Raw genomic sequence first — 20241 nt, forward strand, 5'->3', positions numbered from 1 at the left:
ATATATATATATATATATATATGCCCCTGAAACAGAGACATGTGAAATGGGTTTCCCTGCAATACTTCTTCAGCCGGCTGTTGTGTTTGCCTCTCTGCTCTCTTTGTAAATGATGTTACGTCCCTCTTTGCTTATACTAGGGCAGGACGGGAGCGTTGTGTTTTGAGGGCTTTTTATAACCACCTTTCCCCTCGCATTTCCCACATGATGGATTGGAGACCGCGGCCGTGAATTTCCCCGACTCCAGGAATCCATCACTTCACTCGCTGCTTTCTTTCCTCCTTGGCCTCTCACTGTAAAGCAACGAGTGAAACGAAGGTATTTCCATTCTGAAGGAGTGGGTGATTTACACGCTTTATCAGAAGCTGGTAAGGTGCTGCAGACGCCCAGCTGTTTCACCAGAGTCTGAGGAAATGGATTTATGGATGAGTTGGAACGAAAAATGGTTCTCTGCGGTAGAAAATACGGGATGTTTTGCAGACAACAGGGCCTTGATGAAGAGATTTTAATGTGATGGCCTCACGTGTCAGATTGCTTGTGTTTGCTGATTGCTAGTTGACAGCGTCAAACAAAATAGTTTTTTTTCGAGTTTGTGAGCCTGCAGTCTGATTTTAATTTGATTAGATGAATAGACAAAAAATACAAACATTCATGAGCGAATGAGCAGGTTCTTTTAAAAGAGTTATTGGTTTGAATCAGTCTGATGAAGTCTTGAACAACACATTCTGTCAGAGCAATTACTGAATCAACTCTTTTGCGAAAACCAAAATAACAACATGGCTTAGTGCAATTATCAAATGGTGAGGACAATTAAATTAATTAAATATATGTGATATGTACTGTATTTCAAAATGAAGTGTGCCACTTTATAATAATGATGATGATGATAATTTTAATAACGTTATTAATTTTTCCCTCTGAAATATTAGTCGTGCTACTTATTTACTATTATTGTTTTAATGTAATATTTTATCAGAAAGCAAACAAATAAATGCATATGTTTTAATTTCAATTTCAAAGTAAAACATTGAGCAATTATATGTATATTTTATTCTGTATGTATATATTTTTAAATTATGAGCTGTAATGTGTGCTAAACCGCATCTGACAATGATTCACTTTGACTGCAACTGTGTCTCAATATCAAAAAAGCTGGTTAGGAAGCAATTAGATCTTTCATGTGTCTTCAATGCTGTATTTGTGGATTTGGTGGAGAATTTATATTTTGGATATGTGAGTGTAGTACACTAGTTATGAGTAATTATAATCAACTGGATTCTGAGTCAATTATGAATCTGTAAATTATGAATAATTGTGATTGTCTGTATTTTTACTCTCCTATAAGCCACATTTACTGACCCACCAAAACTACAGGGAAGAGCAGATGAATAAAGCATGTTAGGATTTATGAACTATCACTCTTTTCAATGGATTCATCAGATTCATCTGCTATCTACAGATATACAGTATATTTAATGAGCAAATGAGTTTCGAACCCTTAGGTCATCCAAGCCTGTTTAGCTTTTTTTTGTAGTGACTGCGATGCAGTTTTAATTCAGGTCCTGTAAACCAAACATCATTTTTTGTTTCTACTTTTTACAATAGGGCCTTTCGCACCGCTTTATTTCCAGAGCTAAATGTACGGTACTAAAGTACTGGGACGATTTTGCGCGAACTATTTCCCAGTACCATTTAAAGGGTTGCATTCACACAGACAGTGTGTACTAAGAAGTGACGTAAGCCGGTCGACATCGACGTCATTTGTGCGTGGCGTTCAACAACAGAAACAAAGAAGAACAACGTTAACAACAGGAGGATGGAGGACGCTGTGATCGGAGCTGTGAGTTTGTTGTGTCTCGCGGGTTTCACAATAATGGACATGGAAAGTCGACGTACACGTAAAGCGACTGAAAGAACGGAAAGGAGGACTAAGAATCTCCCACGACAACTGGCCGTGCTACATTTGCTACAAGTGCCTGCACTTCAGCGTCCGTCCATCTATCGCTGTTCTCCATACTTGCGAAATAAGTTTACACAATGTTTACAGTATATTTACACGGCGTTTTAAATCATGGCGGGGGAGGGCGTTTTCATACACGTTTGGCCAATGTCTACTTACGTCACGATTAGTACCAGTTGTGCTGGTTAGACCCTGCTCCGGAGTAGGAGCTAATCTGGTTCTCGAAAAAGGCAGTCCGGTACTAAAATCACTCCCAGTTCCGGCGGTGCAAAAACGCCAAAAAATGGGTAGTTCCACAATTAGTTCTGGTACTATGAAAAGGTTCCCGCGGTGCGAAAGGCCCTAATATTGGTTTTGACTAAATACTCATACATTATGGCAAGAAAGCCCTGTTTCTGATGAATGCTCAATGTGGAGAAATGTGTAGCTGTAAGGCTTTGGAAAGCATCGAGGCTCTCAGCGCCTGCAGCAACAGAAGTTGGTATCATACAAAACCCTGATGGAGAGAGAAGCTGGGAAAACATTTAATTCAGCAGCAGATAAGCGAAGAAAGAAGACAACACAGAGTTTAGCATATTCTTGGCCCATGTTTAGGGTCTGTAAACACTTTTCATTTGTCTGTAAAAAAAAATAAACAATAAGAACATGTACTCAATCATGTAATCAACACAGCTTCTCTTGTGAAAAATAAGTGTGCTTAATTGTACTGAATGTGCACTTGTAGTGTACTTCAATTAATAAACATATAAATTAAAAAAACTATTCTTGAATGTCTAATATGAATGAAATAAAAAGCCACTTAAGTGTAAAGAGAACTTGCTTAACACACTTAAGTACACTTTGCAATTATATCAAATTAAACGTTTTACTTTAAAGTACATTTTAAATCATGTTTAAATCATGTCCCTTTATTTCAAAGGGCACTTTTTAAAAGTGTGCTTAAGTGGGTTAAGCAAGTTCTCTTTACACTTAAGTGGCCTTTTATTTCATTCATATGATATTTTCTGCAAGTACATTTTTTTTAAATACACATAAAGCACACTTATTCACAACTGACAGCCCTGCTAAATAGAAATAAAAACAATATCTGCTTGTTTTTAACTGTTTAAAGTTGTGTGCATCTGACATTGCTCTAATGGTTGGTAAAAGGATACTATGTCAACTTAACCCAAGTAAAAAAGGTTCCATGTATTTAAATGATTTTACTTTAGTATAATGACATAATATATGGAAAAACATGTTTCTTTTATAAAAAATGTGCATTCTTTGTCACGCTGTGTAAATGGGTCTTTATTCAGTACATGAAAATATGCCTTTATATATTAGGAACATCAAAAAACCCTGTGCTAATTTACAGCCAGAGTCTCCAAACGGAGCCAGACATCAAGAAGCAAAGTAAGTTTAAGAAGTGATCTGTTCTTGGCCATCGTGTTGTTGTTGTTGTACTATTGAAAGTCCTCTGTTGAATGACTGTGCCGAATTCCTTTGAATTGCAATTCGGTAAATTCCTCTTCCTGTCATTCCGATTCAAATTCCAATTCAACATCCTGCGGCGCACGACCAATTCAATTCACGAACTCAAAGGGGCTCGGTTTGTACATGGTGAATTTCTCCTGACCCTGCTGAGTGAAGCGGGAGAGAAAGAGATAGAAATGAAAATGCATAGGGAAATAAGAGCAGATTAATTCAGCTCGCTGAGATCTTGTCCAATTTACAGTTTGAGTTTGAACCTTGCCATTTCTTGCACCTCTTTAGAATGTATCAGTGCACTTCAGCTGTTCATTCATTCATGATCAGTCTCTGCTCTTGTTTAATAAAGCTTCTTCTCATCACAAGAGCTTTATATTCCTGACGTTTGCCATCGGTGGGGGCTGCTGTCACTAGAAGCCAGAGAAATCAGCACTGACAGGTCAACCGCATGTATATTGCGTAACAGAACTAGGTCATTGGGCCTGGTGATGTAGTCTTGTAAGACGGCTGAGTCATTCTCTGTCAGCGACGTCTGTAGCGTTTTCCTCCAGTGATTGAAGTGGTTTCGCCCACCTGACATCGTTCTCAGCGGCAGGTCTTCTGCTTTCTCTCTTCCCCTCGTTAAGGGCTTACTCTGGGGGAAATGCAAAATGAAGCAATCATCTCCGATGGAGCATATCCCTCCGCAGATCCCAGCTTAGCATGAAGCACGTCGCTGTATTTATAAACACAGACAAAAGCGGAGATTAATGAGTCATCAAGGCCCCCGCAGCGAGGGAAGCGAGTCATTCCTCCACAGGCCACCAGACACTTCACGCTCCTCCAGCTCCTCGCCTCTTCTCTCCTGATGCACTCCGCAGCACGAGCGCTTGAAACTGTCACCTGCTCCACTACAAGCTTCAGATCGTCAAGTACTTCAGGCACCCTTCAGAAAAGTCATATGACTATAGTATATGTGAGGTAGGCCTACAATTGTAACGGGAAGTCAGACTCGATACACAGGTGAGCTAGAATCAAACAGACAGGTTTATTACTCAGAATGGAGATGATCAAAGACCTCGTGAGTATTGTAGACTTAGAGACTTGAAGAGGATACTGACAGTTGTATTCTTGATTTCTAGGTTGGAGGGAGACGGAGAGGACCGGCGTGTTTCCAGGAGCCGGTGTAACAGAGCAGGACACACGGACACACATGCACACGCACAAGAAAAAAAGAAAGAAAAAGAAAGAAAGACAGTAGTTCAAGAACTTGGATCTTTTAAAAAAAGTAATGCAATTAAAATATTTGCAAAAAAATAAAAATAAATAAATAAATAAAATATGCACATTGGCATATGCCTAAACAGCTATAGTAAAGTTTCTTGTCTCTTACATTCGATTGCACTCTGTTAATTATGTAAATTAGATAAGCTGGTTTTTTTCCCTCAAAACCGTGACATTTGACCAAAAAAATAAAAAAACGAAATTAAACTAACTAAATAAATACTGGGCATAACTGGATAATGCTTACATTTCTGTCATAAAACAACTGTTAAATATTAGTTTGGCAATCTCAATCATTTTGACCCTAATTTGACTGCTGAAAGAAACCAATAAAATAAAATAATGAAATAAAATAAAACTTAATTAAAAATAACAGCAAAAGTAGTTTTTATATATGAAAAAAATTAATTATTCAGATTTCAAAATACTATTTACAAGAAAGAGAGTTTGGTTGTAGGGTCAAATGCACAATATAAGGTTGTATAACTTATATTACTATATACTATACGTAATATTCAATTCAAGTTTATTAACATAGCGCTTTTCACGATACAAATCGTTGCAAAGCAGCTTCACAGAACATTACGTTTCTACAATATATTTAGTAGTAGCTTTTCAGTGGTGACTATGTCAGATTGTGACAGATGTAATATACATGCTAAGACGCTGCTTGTTGGAAAAACCGGTTAGTTACTGGAAATGCTACACCGGTTGTAAACAGCTGAAGTACACTACTGGAAAATGTAGCACATCTTCATGGAAGGGCCAGTAAACAAATTTAGAGAAAACAAAGACAGGTTTGAAGATTTAATAACACCTAATCCCAAATTATGCCAGAGAAAAAGTTATGTTTTGCAAGAAGAAGGTGAAACTCCTGATACAAATTACCAGAGATCCTTGCAGCCTTGATTGCTGTCTTCTCTGATTAGTCCCTGTGTTTCGACCCTGATTGCACCTTGAGAAGTTTGAGAGACTGCAGAAAAGTAATGCTTCATGTGCACACGTAATCAGAGAAATCATTTGAAAAACTATGCTGATAATGTGAACATTGTCAATAAATTTCTAGCACATGAGCTGATGTTCACCGATGCCTAGCAACTCTTCTCTTCTGTGTTGTTCAGAAAAGAAAAGCGTTGGAATTAGAACTAACATGAATGTGACAAATAACACTCTATTCTAACCAAGTACGATAAGTGTTTTCCAAGTTTTTTGTCCTAACCATTCTAACCACTTTATTATAATTTGTTTTGTCTTAACAATTTGAACCATTTCAACATGAAAAAATATGCCCCTACACATATTTATGCAAAACTCTTTGATCAATTTTTACACAAATTATGATTACAGGGCCAATTATTGGTTAATAAACACTTATGTTCATACAGTTCCATAAACAATGCTATATTATGAGCTCAAAACACATTTTGTAGTGCATGATTTGTAAACAAATACATTTTGACGTTTGCACCACATAAGCATCTCCATATGTTTGTCTTTTCTGGTGTAGTAAACTTGCTCGGTAGCACTCCCGGTACAGCACTGCACTTTGATGGGAAGTGCTTTGGTACAAGTTCATCAAACACGAGTCATGATAAAAGAGCTCAAAGACTTGTAGAAGCAAGCTATAATGGCATGTTTGTATTTTATCTCATGCTTGCTTTTGTTAACACTATGTTAGGTTAAGATACAGTATTAGGCTTTTAGCAGCACTCTCCAACATTTCATTTCTGAGATGCTGCGATACAGTATGTACAACTACCAGTGTAATGAAATTCCAGATTCATGTTCATTTGTTGCCAATAAAACTGAATGCATATTTAGTGCCACTCACTGGACTATTTACTTTGAAAGTATCAGAAAAAACAATGAAAAAGCAATGCACGGTAATATCATATTGCAGAAATCTTGCACAGGCACGACCAGGGTTGCATTTCTCAAAAGTATTGTTAGTTTACTATTGTTGCATGTTCTGTCGTTACTAACATAGTTCAATGCTTTGGTGTTTTCCAGAAACCATAGTTCGAACAAACATTCGCAAACAGCATTGCAAACTTGTGTTGTTAAAACTACAGCTCTCGACCTGTGGTTAGAAGCACTGTTTCTTGTCAGTAATGACGTGTGGACTTAAACAGATCAATGACGCAACGAATCAACAACTTGATTTTTTAAACCAGTTGAAATGAATCAGCTGACTAATACAAATAAATATTTTCAATGAAATGATTCATCAGGTGCAGCATATTGGAGATCTTGAAACAGTGTTAATTAGCAGAAGTTATTACTCCACCGCATCAGTAATGAGAGCCCTACATTGCTGAAACAAAGAGGTTCAAAGTCTAGAAGTGCAACTATGTTCGGGAAACAGATGTGACTAGCTGGTTAGTTTCTACAACAAATTACGGTAGTTAATCAGTGAGTTATGTCACTGTACGGGAAACACACCCCAGCTCATTGGACCATAATATCACTCCAGATTTATATTAAACATTAAACATGGACAAGGCACAATATAAGATAAAATGTTTCTCTTTTTTTATTTTTAGGATGACCTCCCTTTTGTGTTCCTCAGACAAAAGAAATACAGTCTGAGACAGTCTTTGAGGACCTGCTTCACTTCACTCCCCTCCCGTAATTTACAACATCCATAAATGTGAACTCCCTCCCAATTTGCACTTTTAATTACAACTTGAAGGGCTGCTTAATGGATATGCTCCCATTTTGTGGCGTTTTGAATCGTTCAGTCTTTGTAATGCTTGGGTAGAGGCAACATCATGAAAAACTTTATTGTGCGGACAACACAATAAACTTCACTCCTAACATTTAATCACAACATTGATGAAGTTTTCATTGTGTTGCATTGGAAAACCTGAGGGAAAACCTCTCTGGCACAACCGCCTTACAAGCTCGTAACAGCCATGCAAATGCTGTTCATTTTGTGAACAAACATTTATGAACCATAGGCAAACATGAGCAGTGTTAGTGAAAAAAGAAAGTTCAGGGTGGGGGGGAAAACACCACAAGTTTTTGGATCTGAAACAATCAGACTTTAGGAAAATGCATTTATATTGACTATCTCACACATCAGTTACCAAATGTCCCAACCAAGCTTCTCTTCAGAGACTCAAAATGATCTAACGATTGTCATGGCACGTTGAATCTAATATGCATCACTGCAGCAGCCTTTCACAACACAGTCTGCAGCCTTAAAGCAATGCTTGATCATTCGACATCAGGAGACAAATGACTCAGTTAACATGATCGGGTCATTCTTGATGGGAAACGGCTCCGATGTTACAGCCACTCTTTCAGGCGCCAATGATCCGAGGGCCCTTTTTCTCCCTCGCTTCCTCGCTCTCGCTCGTTCTCTTTCTGTTCATGCATCACGTGTTTAATTGTGCCATTAACTAGGCTCTTGATGAAGCCGTTGAGGTCAAAGCGTACGCTTGCCTTTCTGGCACAATAGCTTCATCAAATGTCTAAAGTTATGTGAGCAATATCACAGCACGTGACTTTGCAGAGCTTGAACACCAAATCAATTACTTCAAACACTTCAATTGTTTCCAATCACCCACCAGTGGACTGATCTTAAAATATAATGCAAATGCATATAGATGATATTACATCTCTGACAGATCAGAGTTTAAGGATGTTGCAAAAAGTGACTTTTCTAAGCGATATAACTTATTGAGCAACAAAAAGCCCTAGCAACCGTATAGTAATAGTAATGCTGCAGCCATATTGCAACATTACTGGTACTAATAAAGCTGCTTCACAAAATTCAAGGCCTGAATGGATGAATGTACAATGACTTTACACAACAGGCGACTGTGCTTCTGTGTTCCTCAGGCAAGCAGCTTCTAGTCATTATATTGAGCAGCACTGCAGTTCCAATAATTAGTTAGGCATTACATAATGTAATTATGTTTGTAATGTTAATTAACCTTTTGGAACTATCGACAAAAGCTGTTTTAACTTTATGCAGCATTTTAATTTGTTGATCTTGTCAGGCTGTTGACTATATGCCCTCAAATTCTTATAAAATCTAAGAGATGTGGCATACAAAACTAAAATATAAAAATAAAAACGCCCCATAGACATGTGACTTGCATCCTTATTGCTTACATTGCTTACACAAATACATTTTTGACAATGAATATGTAAGATAAAAGCAAAAAAATAAATGCACACTGTACTGGGACTGCTTATTTATTTATTTATTTCACTCTGCACTGACACTGTGATAATTTGTAAAAGATCATTTATTTTGTGTGTTATTAATGTGTAATAAAAATTGATTAATTAAGGACACAGGATCTTACTGTATAAAAATGAAATTTTTACTGGAAAACACTGTAAAAATGCTACAGTAAAAACCTTTAAGTTACCCAACTAAAAATTGTAAATGGTTTAACAATCACATGATATGTAATTTTACTATATAACACTGTCAAAACTATGAATTACCATATAGTGTATAGTGGAAATCAGCAAAGGGACATTAAAGTCCCTGAAAGACACATCACAAATGATTATATTTTATATAAATATTTTAGTTTCTTCTCATTATTGTTATCAGTAATGTACATTGGCATGTTTTGTGTTGCATCATATGCTTACATAAATTGTATTGCATTACAGTCTTACAGTACAGTCTTTGTGTGTATGTCCCTGTGCTTCATCTACAAATGAGAATTGGCCTTGTTTTATGGATAGGCCACTTATGATGAAGTCTATTTCATCATGTTGCTTTCTATTGTGGCACCTGTATTATTATGGTGGTTTTTAATACATTTTGAGACCCAATGCAGATTTTAGTAGTTCAAGTAGTTTAGTGTATTAACATTATGGCTTTTAATTAAATAAATGTTTTTAAGTTGTAAAAATATTAGGTTGCAAATATTTTTTACAGTGTTGAACTCATGTTTACCAAAACGTTGTTATGGGTACCACTATGTCAATCATCACAATTTCAGGAAGGACTTCCATTGTGTACGTGGTCTTAGAGAATTAAAATATTTTCCATGGAACATACTAAAAAGCTTCCCTGCTTCAAATCCCTGTCTGGTTCTAATTGGAACTTTGATTTTTCCGAGTGCAGGTTCAAAGCAGCGCTCTGTTCTATCTTCCCCTCTAGCCTTAAGAAATACTGCACAAAAGTCGCCGAGCTGTCCTTTCAGGATCGTATTTAGCCAGCCATTTACTTTAATAATTTTGACCGTCATGAGACCTCATTAATCTTTGTCAGTGGGTAGGACGGGCCGTGAATGTGCAGGGGTGTGTAGGGCTTTCTCCAGGAGCTGAAGTCTAGCGTGGGAGGATGCCACTTTGTGGGCGCTGGGCTGTTCCTCATCTGTCTCCCATGCGCTCAAGCATGCCTAAAACCTCCGCTGCAGTCCGGCTCCACTCCGCCACGATGACATTTCAATTACACACAGTTCCCCAGGCCTCCCGACAAGCTGCTAGCAACCGACAATACACCGCTGTGCACTACATCTCCAAACCAAATGGATGCGAGTGCTGCTTCAGCAAACAGGACGTCCCATCTCACTTAAAGGAATCTGTTTGATTTAGGTGGTCAGAGGCTCAATAACAGATCACACGATTTTACTCATGAAAAATATTTCATTCGAATGACTGCCAAGTCAGTTCTTGTGCAATAAATTGAAATCCCCAGGCAGACTAGTGGATTTAATGCTGCCGTTATGCCAGTAAGGGCTTACTGTGTTGTTGACTGTGTTTTCTTGTGGTCACATGACTGATCCTTAGCCGTTAGCTGGTATTGATTGTGATTAAGTTGGGGAGAAGGTTTTAGGGAGGCTTAGAAATGACACACACAACGTAATTTGCCACTTTGCAGGTTATAGTTAGCAATAACACGCACTCTGTGCTCTGTATTCTGAACAATCTTGAAAACAGCAAGATTGCAAGTTTGTAATTGCTTTTATATAACAGTAGAAGTAGAATAAACAAGAAGGTTATATTGAATAACTTAGATTTTAGGCATATCACTTGTTTTTGTTCGGCCAGTGCAAACAGTCTTCGTGTGTCTCCAGCACTGAGTGAATCAGTGTTAATAAAATAAAATGGTTGAGTGAATAATACAATGACTCCCTCATAAAGCCATTCACTTGTTTAATTCCTGAATGAATTAGAGATTTTGAGTGAATTGGTTGAATGAAAGATTCAAACGACTCACATATAAAGACAGGCTCACTCGTGTCGCCACCTACTGGGACAACAATGTAATTTACAGAAAAAAAGTTACTGAAATATTCCTAACACTAATGCAAAGATCTAGAGTCTGTAAAAATTCATAGTGCTATTGGACTGTTCAATCAAAACTGTTAAAAATTGAAACATTCTTCAGAAAACGAACAGAAAACACTTAGGTAATGTTATTCTACCCACAGAGCGGCCTCGCCTCCTGGGCTTGTCAGGGCTGTGAACACTAATCTACATCAGCGTCACGCGAGATGATTCTTTGATCATGGGATTTGGGATTATGAGGAGTTACAATGTGAAATAAAACTCACAAGCTGCTTAAACATAAGTGATGACAAAACAGATAGAAGTTTGTGTACAGAAGTACAACTTGCAGGAGTAGTGGGGAAATCTGGAAGACCAGGAATAGCAAACAGAAACCCGACATCGCAGAAAGTTTCCCCATCTCCAATAATCAAGCACACCTTTGACTAATTTCTAGGTGTTCATGTACAAAGTCGTACTGCTCACTGTGTAAATAATTCTAAGTGATGAACCCTGGGATGTGTCCAATGTTCTAGTTTTTAATTTAATTTATTGCTCTAAAGGACCACTCGCTGAGTTTATAAATACCCTCTTAAATCACACTACGGATGTGGGCGCATAGCTGATACCTTCTTAAAAGGATCCGATTAAGGAAACGAAAAGGCTCTGTGTGTTACATGTAGCAGCAGCATGACAACACTCAATACTGATCCACAATCCATTTTAGATATCAGCGATACACTGTGAGATTGTTCCAGTTAAATTACGCACTGAATGTGTTTCTGTTTAATTTGACCAACGTAGGCTGGCCCATTTGATGAAAAAGTAGGCTAATTTCAGTTATTAGTCTCCAATTATTCACCATTGTGCACAATCAGTATGTGTGAAGACAACTTTAATCCCAACATCAACTATTGTACTAATATTGGGTGACACATAAAATTATATAAATGCTGTATCATAAAAATGTATATCTTCATCTATCCAGAGAATGTATGTATGGAAACATATAGTATATGGCAATATCACTCTTGATATATGTCAATATATGTAATATATTACATTGCTGTATGAGTATGCATCCAGTGTATATAGATACAATATTGGTAGGCAGACCGTGTCTGCCAATATTTATTGAATTATTTTACATGCATATAACACACAGGTTTTAGTGTCTGTCTAATAAAATAAAACAAGTTGTTTGGATATGAACACAACACAACAAATTACACAGTTTATTTCTCCTGCTGTAGCCAGAAATAGAGCCCTATGAACATAGAGTAGTGATATAATAAATGGGCATGAATGTTTCCTTTGCGTGTTTTAATGTTTTATCTTCTAGAACACTCCCATTATAATCACTGTCTTCACTCCAAGCGCACTTCGCGGGGTCCACTGCACAATTTCTCCTGACTGTTTGAGCCGGCACTTTAGCGTGAAGCTCATTGCCCGTGCACAGAGAAAGCGCCCATTATAATCAAGCGAGCTGTCGAGTCGTGTTGCTCGCGTGCGGCGTAGATGGGGTGTTAAAATACAGCCACTGCATATTAAATCAATTGCCAGTGCAATTAAAATGGCTGCAGTGCACACATATAAAAAATAAAGAGTGATGGAGACCCAGCGGATGTAAAAAGCAGAAAATAGGATCTGGGGTCTATTCACGCTCCTGCCCTGTTGAATTCCCACATGAAAGTACTTTTACTTTATCAAATTATGATAATAATCCCCAGCAGTTAAAGTAACAGTTCACCCAAAAATGAACATTTCCTGATTATTTACTTACTCCAGGCCATCCAAGATGTAAAAGCCACAGTGACGGAAGACTCACAAGCCAGAATACATATACAACAGACCATTTTTAACAACAAACTGACAGCAAGGACCATTTACTTTTGGACAGCACACTTATAAACAATGGGCCAGTCATTCCTGCCTACATCACACAAGAGATCATGAACTAAACCATGCTGGACCACGGCGAGCTTTTGTAGTCAAAGTATATATTATTATTTATTATTATTATTATTTTCTGAAAATGATGGTCTATGCTGGTCTATTGTGAACCATAGACCATCTCAGTTGCATTAGATTAAGAAAAATCTTAAATGTTTTCCTCCAAAAAGAAAAAAAAAAAAAAGTAATATGGATGGTCATATGGATTGGATGGCCTGGGGGTGAGTAAATAATCAAGAAATGTTCATTTTGGAGTGAACTATTCCTTTAAATAGAGTGCATTAGGTCCCGCCCACTATTTCAGTTGCAATGGTTCTGCTAGTATCTTTTCCATTAATTTCTCCCATAGGGATTTTAAAAAAGTGCTATATTGGAAGCCATAAACAACCAACTACAAGAAGAATAGCACTACAAACCTTGAATTAAAGTGAAAAAGTAAATGAAAATCAGACAAAGACCGAAGACTAAACTGCTTTATGGCTTTAGAGAGGGAAAGAATGAATGGAGTTTTTGCAGTTGTGGTCTATAAGATAGGGGTTAACTGTGATTATTCTTGATATATCTGTATATGGATATGCCTAATGATCGTGTCATACACACCATGAATAAATACATAATCTGTCACTTCTCTTTTGTATTGAAACTGTGGACTGTAGACTTAAACTGAATCTTTTTCACTGAATAAAACATACATTCAGTGTCTTGCAGATACGCGGTCTCTAGCTGGAGTCGTGTGGTCTCCCAGAGGCTTGCGGAGCCGGGTTCGATGCTGTCCGCTTGCCTTCCCCTCGCTCTCTCACAGCAGAGAATCACATGCCACTTGCATTGCTGTCAAGATCTTACAGAAACAAGATTTGTCAGCTCATTTATCAGCGTTCCCCATGGCTTGTACACTCTGTCACATGGACTATTTCTGGAATCTGAACCTCAGGAAACAAATACGTAGAACAATACATACATACAGCATTCAACAGAATCAGTCAGCAGCCGTGTTTAATATTTAAGCAGATCTACCTAGGTTGTCAACATGGGTGATCGTTGTTTGATGACTACAACACAACTGCACTGGATTTTTGCCTTTTTTTTCATTAAAAAATATCTTAGCATGCTTAAAACAAAACATATTTACTTGAGGAAAATACGTAAAATACACGGCTTCGGCAGTTTGAGGGTATGTCTTGAATTAAGTTTCTGCCCCATTGGCAAATAGTTAGTTTGTTTTATGAGCCAGCTAGCAGGGAACGTTCTTAGACGCAATGCTTCTTATGCGCTTTGGCCATTCTACAATAGCATTATGGGGACTTGAAAGCGCAAACTTTTGAAAATGGGTTTCAGAGTGCAAGTTTTTGAAAATGATAGCAGTACAGTGTCCATGCAAACTACAAAAATACAAACTTTTGAAAATAGTGACGTCATATGCATGTGTATTATGTGTGTTGTCTGTATGTACACAGGTGCATAACATTTCTTTATGAAGTGACATTGCCAACTTCTGGCCTGGCATGAGCAAAACATTTATAGTCGTTTTCATGGATGTGAAGAGAGATCATTTTGACATGTTCATGGTTTTTAATAACATTCACAAAATGTAGGTACAAAACCATTGTACATTGTTCATAGAATGTTTAAAAAAAAATAGTTGGACATTCCGATAGTGTTTACTAAATGATCAAATAGAATGTTTCTTTAATATTGTATCTAACATTCAAGTAAAATAAATGTTTTCTAGCCGTTTAAATTGTCGTTTTGGATTTTCCCGAGAACATTCAGAAATAACATTCTTAATAGGAATACTAACAAAACATTCTTATATTTTTGTTTGCTAGGACACCTCACAAATATTAAAGTGTGCATACAATTTTAACGAATCAATTGGCCAGTGGGTTAAGAAAAATAAAAGTAATTCTTGAAAACAAGTTGTAAGAACAAACACAAAGACAGCACTGTGACTTTGAGAGAGTAGTAATCACAGATGGAGCAGGAGAGCAGCCGTCGTCGAGTGTTGTTAAAGCTGTCAAAAGCGACGCTAGCAAATCAGCATTCTAGCTAACAAACAAACAACCGACAACTGTTGGGCGAATGTGCTGTTAAACTTGAATGATCTGCTTTAACTACTATACTCTCAGCTTCTGCCATGGGGAATGTGTCTCAATGTCTTCTGAAAGAAATTTGGCCACTGCTTGCATTATGTCAAGTATTTTTTATTTTTTTTTTTCATGACATGATTGTGAAATCTTGACATGATTTTAGCCATCCAGAACTGACTGAATAATGAAAAATTATTATAATTTTTTTTTTTTTTGGTCCTCTTTGGAGAAGCATGCAACAATAAATTGCCTACATCTGTGCAAAGAAAATAGGGCCAATTTAGATGTCTTAGTAGAATTTTTTTTTTTAGATTTTCATAATTTATCCTTGCATCTTGTCTATAAACAAACAAAAAGCAGGTCTGGATACTATGGCGTGCATATGGAAGCTTTGGAAAAGTGACTTCGAAAATTTGGAAAGAAAACGTCTTACGTATTTGATATGCTACATAATTGCTCAAACATTTTTGCATATACGTCTTTTGGGACTTTCTTTCTTAGTATCAGTGACTCAGTGGTGAAGCTTGCATATGCAAGAGGAACAGGTCTGCAGCAAGCCTTATGTAAAATAAAAAGTAACTTGCAATTTTATAATTTAACTGTAGATAACGACAGCGCACTAAGATTCATAGTGCACTTTTGAGGACATTTTTTGATGTAGATGTTAAAAGTGAGGGGAATCTTTATAGAAAGATGAACAAAGACAACAAAATGTAGATCACTGCATATTGGTAGGAGTTCATATAATAGCAATGCAGTTTTAAAACTGTGAAATGTTTCTTTCTGTAATAGCAAATGTAAAATAAATCACTCAGCCATTCACTTCAGATATTACACACAATATCAATTTTCTTTTGCTTCTCACAGAACGGAATTATAAAAAGCCAAGACTAATACATTTTTTGTTCAGTACGAGTAGAGATATTCCTATACATTTTTATTCATAAAAGGAAGCTCCTCTTTTTGAGCTGCGGGCTGTGTGGCGTTTACTTAAGCCCGCAGGAAAGATATTCTCCTCTTTCACATTTGCTTCAATCTGCTGAATGTCAAAGGATTGATACAGAGAACAGAAAAGTACATGAAGTGCATTCTAATGCTGTGGGCTGAACACACTGTCAGTACATAGCCCAAAGACACTGGCGATCCATTCTCATCGTTTCCAGAAGACCATTCCCATTCCGTCCATGTCGACGGTGACTCCGGCCAAAGTTTAAGCCGTTTGAAAGGTAATGTTTAATATCACTCATTCTGACCCTGAGTGGACATTTAAAAGCACTGGAACTTGCATTGGTAAATGACTGTGTCTGTTTAATGGGAACACGGCGTGTGTTAAATCCTTCAGCTGACCCTAAAGAGTGATAGAAACAGCATTGCGGACCAGCACACGCTTGCAATGTCACACTGACACCAGTCACAGTCACTGATGCTCACAGCAGTTATCCTCATATGCTGTATAGGAAGCTGAAGTCAAAAAGGAATAGCTCACCCAAAAATTCCATCATCATTTACTCACCCTCAAGTTGCTCCATATTTTTGTTTTTTTGTTTGCTTTTTTCTCAGGAAAAAAGACAGAGAGAGAGTGACTTTTGACTTTAAAAAACACTTTAATACCAAAACATTAAACGTTTTGCCACAGAAGAAGCATAAAGGTAATTACGTATCATATTTCAGAGCATCACATTACCACATAAATAAATAAGGGTGGGCGGGCGGGGAAACTATTCTAATAAATATTTCAAATTTCCATTACAGTCGACATCACAAACACGTTAATTTACACCCCACTTATATTTAAATGTTTCAAGGTCATTAACCAATTTGTAATACTATATCTGTATTCAATTTTTAATAGTGCTCTTATTAAACCCCTTGAGGACTGAGTTAACTTCACGGGACTCATTACCGGACCATTTTTTCTTTCCAAATGCCCATTTTAACTTGCCCAAATAAAATGTTCAATAAAACACGAGACTCCTTTTTACTTTATATATATATAGTATATATATATTCAGGCCCATATACTGTAAAAAAAACTGAAAACTGAAAAAACTTCTCCCAGGTTCTGACACCACCCATCTATTGCTGAAAACAGCTCTTGTAATCTAGCACAATTAAATTTTTGTTTAAAAAAAAATTACTGCTGTGAGCATGAGGATGCAATATCTTGAAACACAATGTATGCAGTGATTTTTTTTCCCCTGTATTGCTAAACACTCCCAACTGAGGTGTCTTAAAAGATAATAGTCCTCCCTCAGGTTCGTCCCAGCTTTCAGTCTCAGCTGTAATTTCCAATTCTGGAAAGTCAAATGTGTCCATCTCTCCATTATATGTTTCTAAGGAAAGTCTATAACTCAGTTTGTAACTCAGCTATCTGAGTCAAAATTTTCAGTAACATTTTATTTTAGGGTCTCTTAACAAGTTGCTTATTAGCATACATATTACTATTAGTCATTTATTAGAACTAATTAAGCACATGTCAATGCCTTATTCTACATGACCTTATTCTACATCCCCAACCCTACCCAATACCTAAACTTAACAACTACCTTACTAACTATTAATAAGCAGCGAATTAGGAATTTATTGAGGGAAACGTCATAGTTAATAGTGAATAAGTGTTCCCTATTCTAAAGTGTTATTTGCCACACAAATTGATCTTATGCACAGTTTTTCAGCCACAATTTCAGCTGATAGCCATATACCTTCAGGTATCAAGTGTCCTACTTTTTTGTGATTTTTGCAGCCCATAGACTTTTCCTGAGTGATATATCTTTAAAAATGTCCAGATTCAGTGCAGTTACAAAGCAATGGTTCTTCTCTCTGTCACAAACACTGGGCATTGTTTAACTCTCGGGAAAACTTGAAAAGTGTCCATGCTTTTAGAAGTGATCTATAAAATGATGTTAGTCCTGCAAGATCCAACTTGTTTATCTCCATCAGGAACAGGTGGCGATCCAGTCCCATGTAGCCTGCTTTCCTCAATAAGGTACAGGTAGAGGAGTCTCTGAGCCACTTGAAGTCTGAAGGTATTTACTCTAGATATGATATCCACTAGGCCTTGCCCTCCTTCCTGTTAGTGCAGATACAACACTGGTGCCTTTAACCAATGTCTTCTGGAGGTTCAAGGATCATCATTCTGTGCCAAAGGGAAGATGCTACAAAGTTATTACATATCAGTAGGACAGCTGGGGCTGCAACCATTTCCAATGAGACAACCGCACACATACTTTCTCTAGCAGGCCCTTCCAATTTTGCTTTCTGCATTCATTTGTCCACCCCATCTTGGCCACACCACACAGCATCGCTTTTACACCAGTTAACTTATTTGGCTGATAATGCCTTTCCATAACACTCTAGAGCATTCTTGCACTTCAACATCAGCATCTCCTCTGATTAAAACTGTAACGTCATCCGCATACAGATTGCTGGGAGTTAAAAACATTAATTTGTAAACCTGCTAGTTATTTCCTTAGTTTACATAACAAAGGTTCGATAATTATACTATAAATAAAGTACACTCTATAATAACAAATTTATGATCAGATATTGAAGTGGGAAAAATAGTTACTCATATTACATCTATCCAACCGTGCAGCAGAAACCTTCTCATTACTAATCTTCAGCCATGTATATTGACGTGAAAGGAGATTATGTTCTCTCCATACATCAGATAGGTTTAGATTTTTAATCACATTGGCTAGGCAAGTGCATGAGGTTCCTCACTATTCCTATCCTGTGGAAAGTCCGAGGTACAGTTAAAATCTCCCCCTAAAATAATGAGATCTCCTTCAGGCTGTTGTCTTAAAAATTCCTCTAATTTAGTGAACAAACGAATTCTCTCTGCACCTATATTTCACTCTCAGAAAAAAAGGTACAAAAGCTGTCACTGGTGCGGTACCTTTTCAAAAGGCACACCTTTGTACCTAAAGAGTCCATATTGGTACCTTTGAAAAGGTACCACGCCAGTGACAGCTTTTGTACCTTTTTTTCTGAAAGTGTTGGAGCATAAATATTCACAAAAAAGTAAAATGAGATTATTAATTGCTGCCCTCACAGTCAGCAAACTCCCTGGATCAACTTCATTTTTTGACAACATTTTAACAAGTGCTTTTTTAACCGAAATCTCTTCTGCTGTGAAAGCTCAACTTGTTTTCCTTGCCCATACAACAGATGCAACAAACTTTTCAAGATCTGGGGAAAAAAAACTAAAAAAGAGTTGATCTGTTTAAGAGTATACATATCTTTTTCAGCCACTCGTACTATATCAGATGTATCTGACCACTGTTCTTCATTTCTCAAACCAACATCAGTACATTGGGACATTTCATCTAATTCATCAGTCATATTTCCTGCTTTTGTTTATTTGAGTTCACACGTTCCTTCATCATCTCCCTGAGCTTCACTCACATCAGTCACATCAATCACATCGGTTACAGTCTCAGAAACACAGACCGCCTGCTCAATACTCCCAGCATTTAAATTAATATCCCTCACCTCCTCTGAGGCTGCTTTCTCCTGCGTCTCAGTTCTTTGTTTTTCTGTATGCTTTTGGGGTTGGGCACGTGAAGCGTTTGTGCCCAAGGTCACCACATTCAAAACACTTTACATTTTCAGTGCTTGTGTAAATCATGTACGAGTTGTCTCCTTGAATAGCTCGGAACGAAACTTCTAAAGTACGCTCTGGCGAAGTCAAAAACATAAAGACTTGGCAGCGGAAAGAAGTGACGTTTAAGCGCAATATTTTTACAGCCTAAAGGAATCATTCTCACTAGGCTTGCTATTTTTCCAAATCTTTGCAACTCTTTCGTGATGACATCATTACTGTTAATTGATTTTTGATGCTTTATATATATATATATATATAATAACTCACAATTGTTGGAAAATAGTGCAATTAATGCAAATTAACGATGGCCCAAGTCTGCCTCAAATCAGACTGTAACGTTCAGCAATATGAAAATCAACAATATTTGACCCTGGAGCACAAAACCAGTCATAAAGGTCAAAAATGATAAATAAAGGAGAATAAATTATCTTTCCATTGATGTATGGTTTGTTAGGATCGGACAATATTTGGCCGAGATACAACTATTTGAAAATCTGGAATCTGAGGGTGCAAAAAAATCTAAATATTGAGAAAATCATCTTTAAAGTTGTTCAAATAAAGTTCTTAGCAATGCATATTACTCAGTTTTGATATATTTACCTTAGTAAATTGACAAAATATCTTCATGAAACATGATCTTTACTTGGCATAAAAGA

The sequence above is a fragment of the Sinocyclocheilus grahami genome, unplaced genomic scaffold (genome assembly GCF_001515645.1).
Source record: "Sinocyclocheilus grahami isolate Dianchi unplaced genomic scaffold, SAMN03320097.WGS_v1.1 scaffold1053.1, whole genome shotgun sequence".
Lineage (NCBI taxonomy): Eukaryota > Metazoa > Chordata > Actinopteri > Cypriniformes > Cyprinidae > Sinocyclocheilus > Sinocyclocheilus grahami.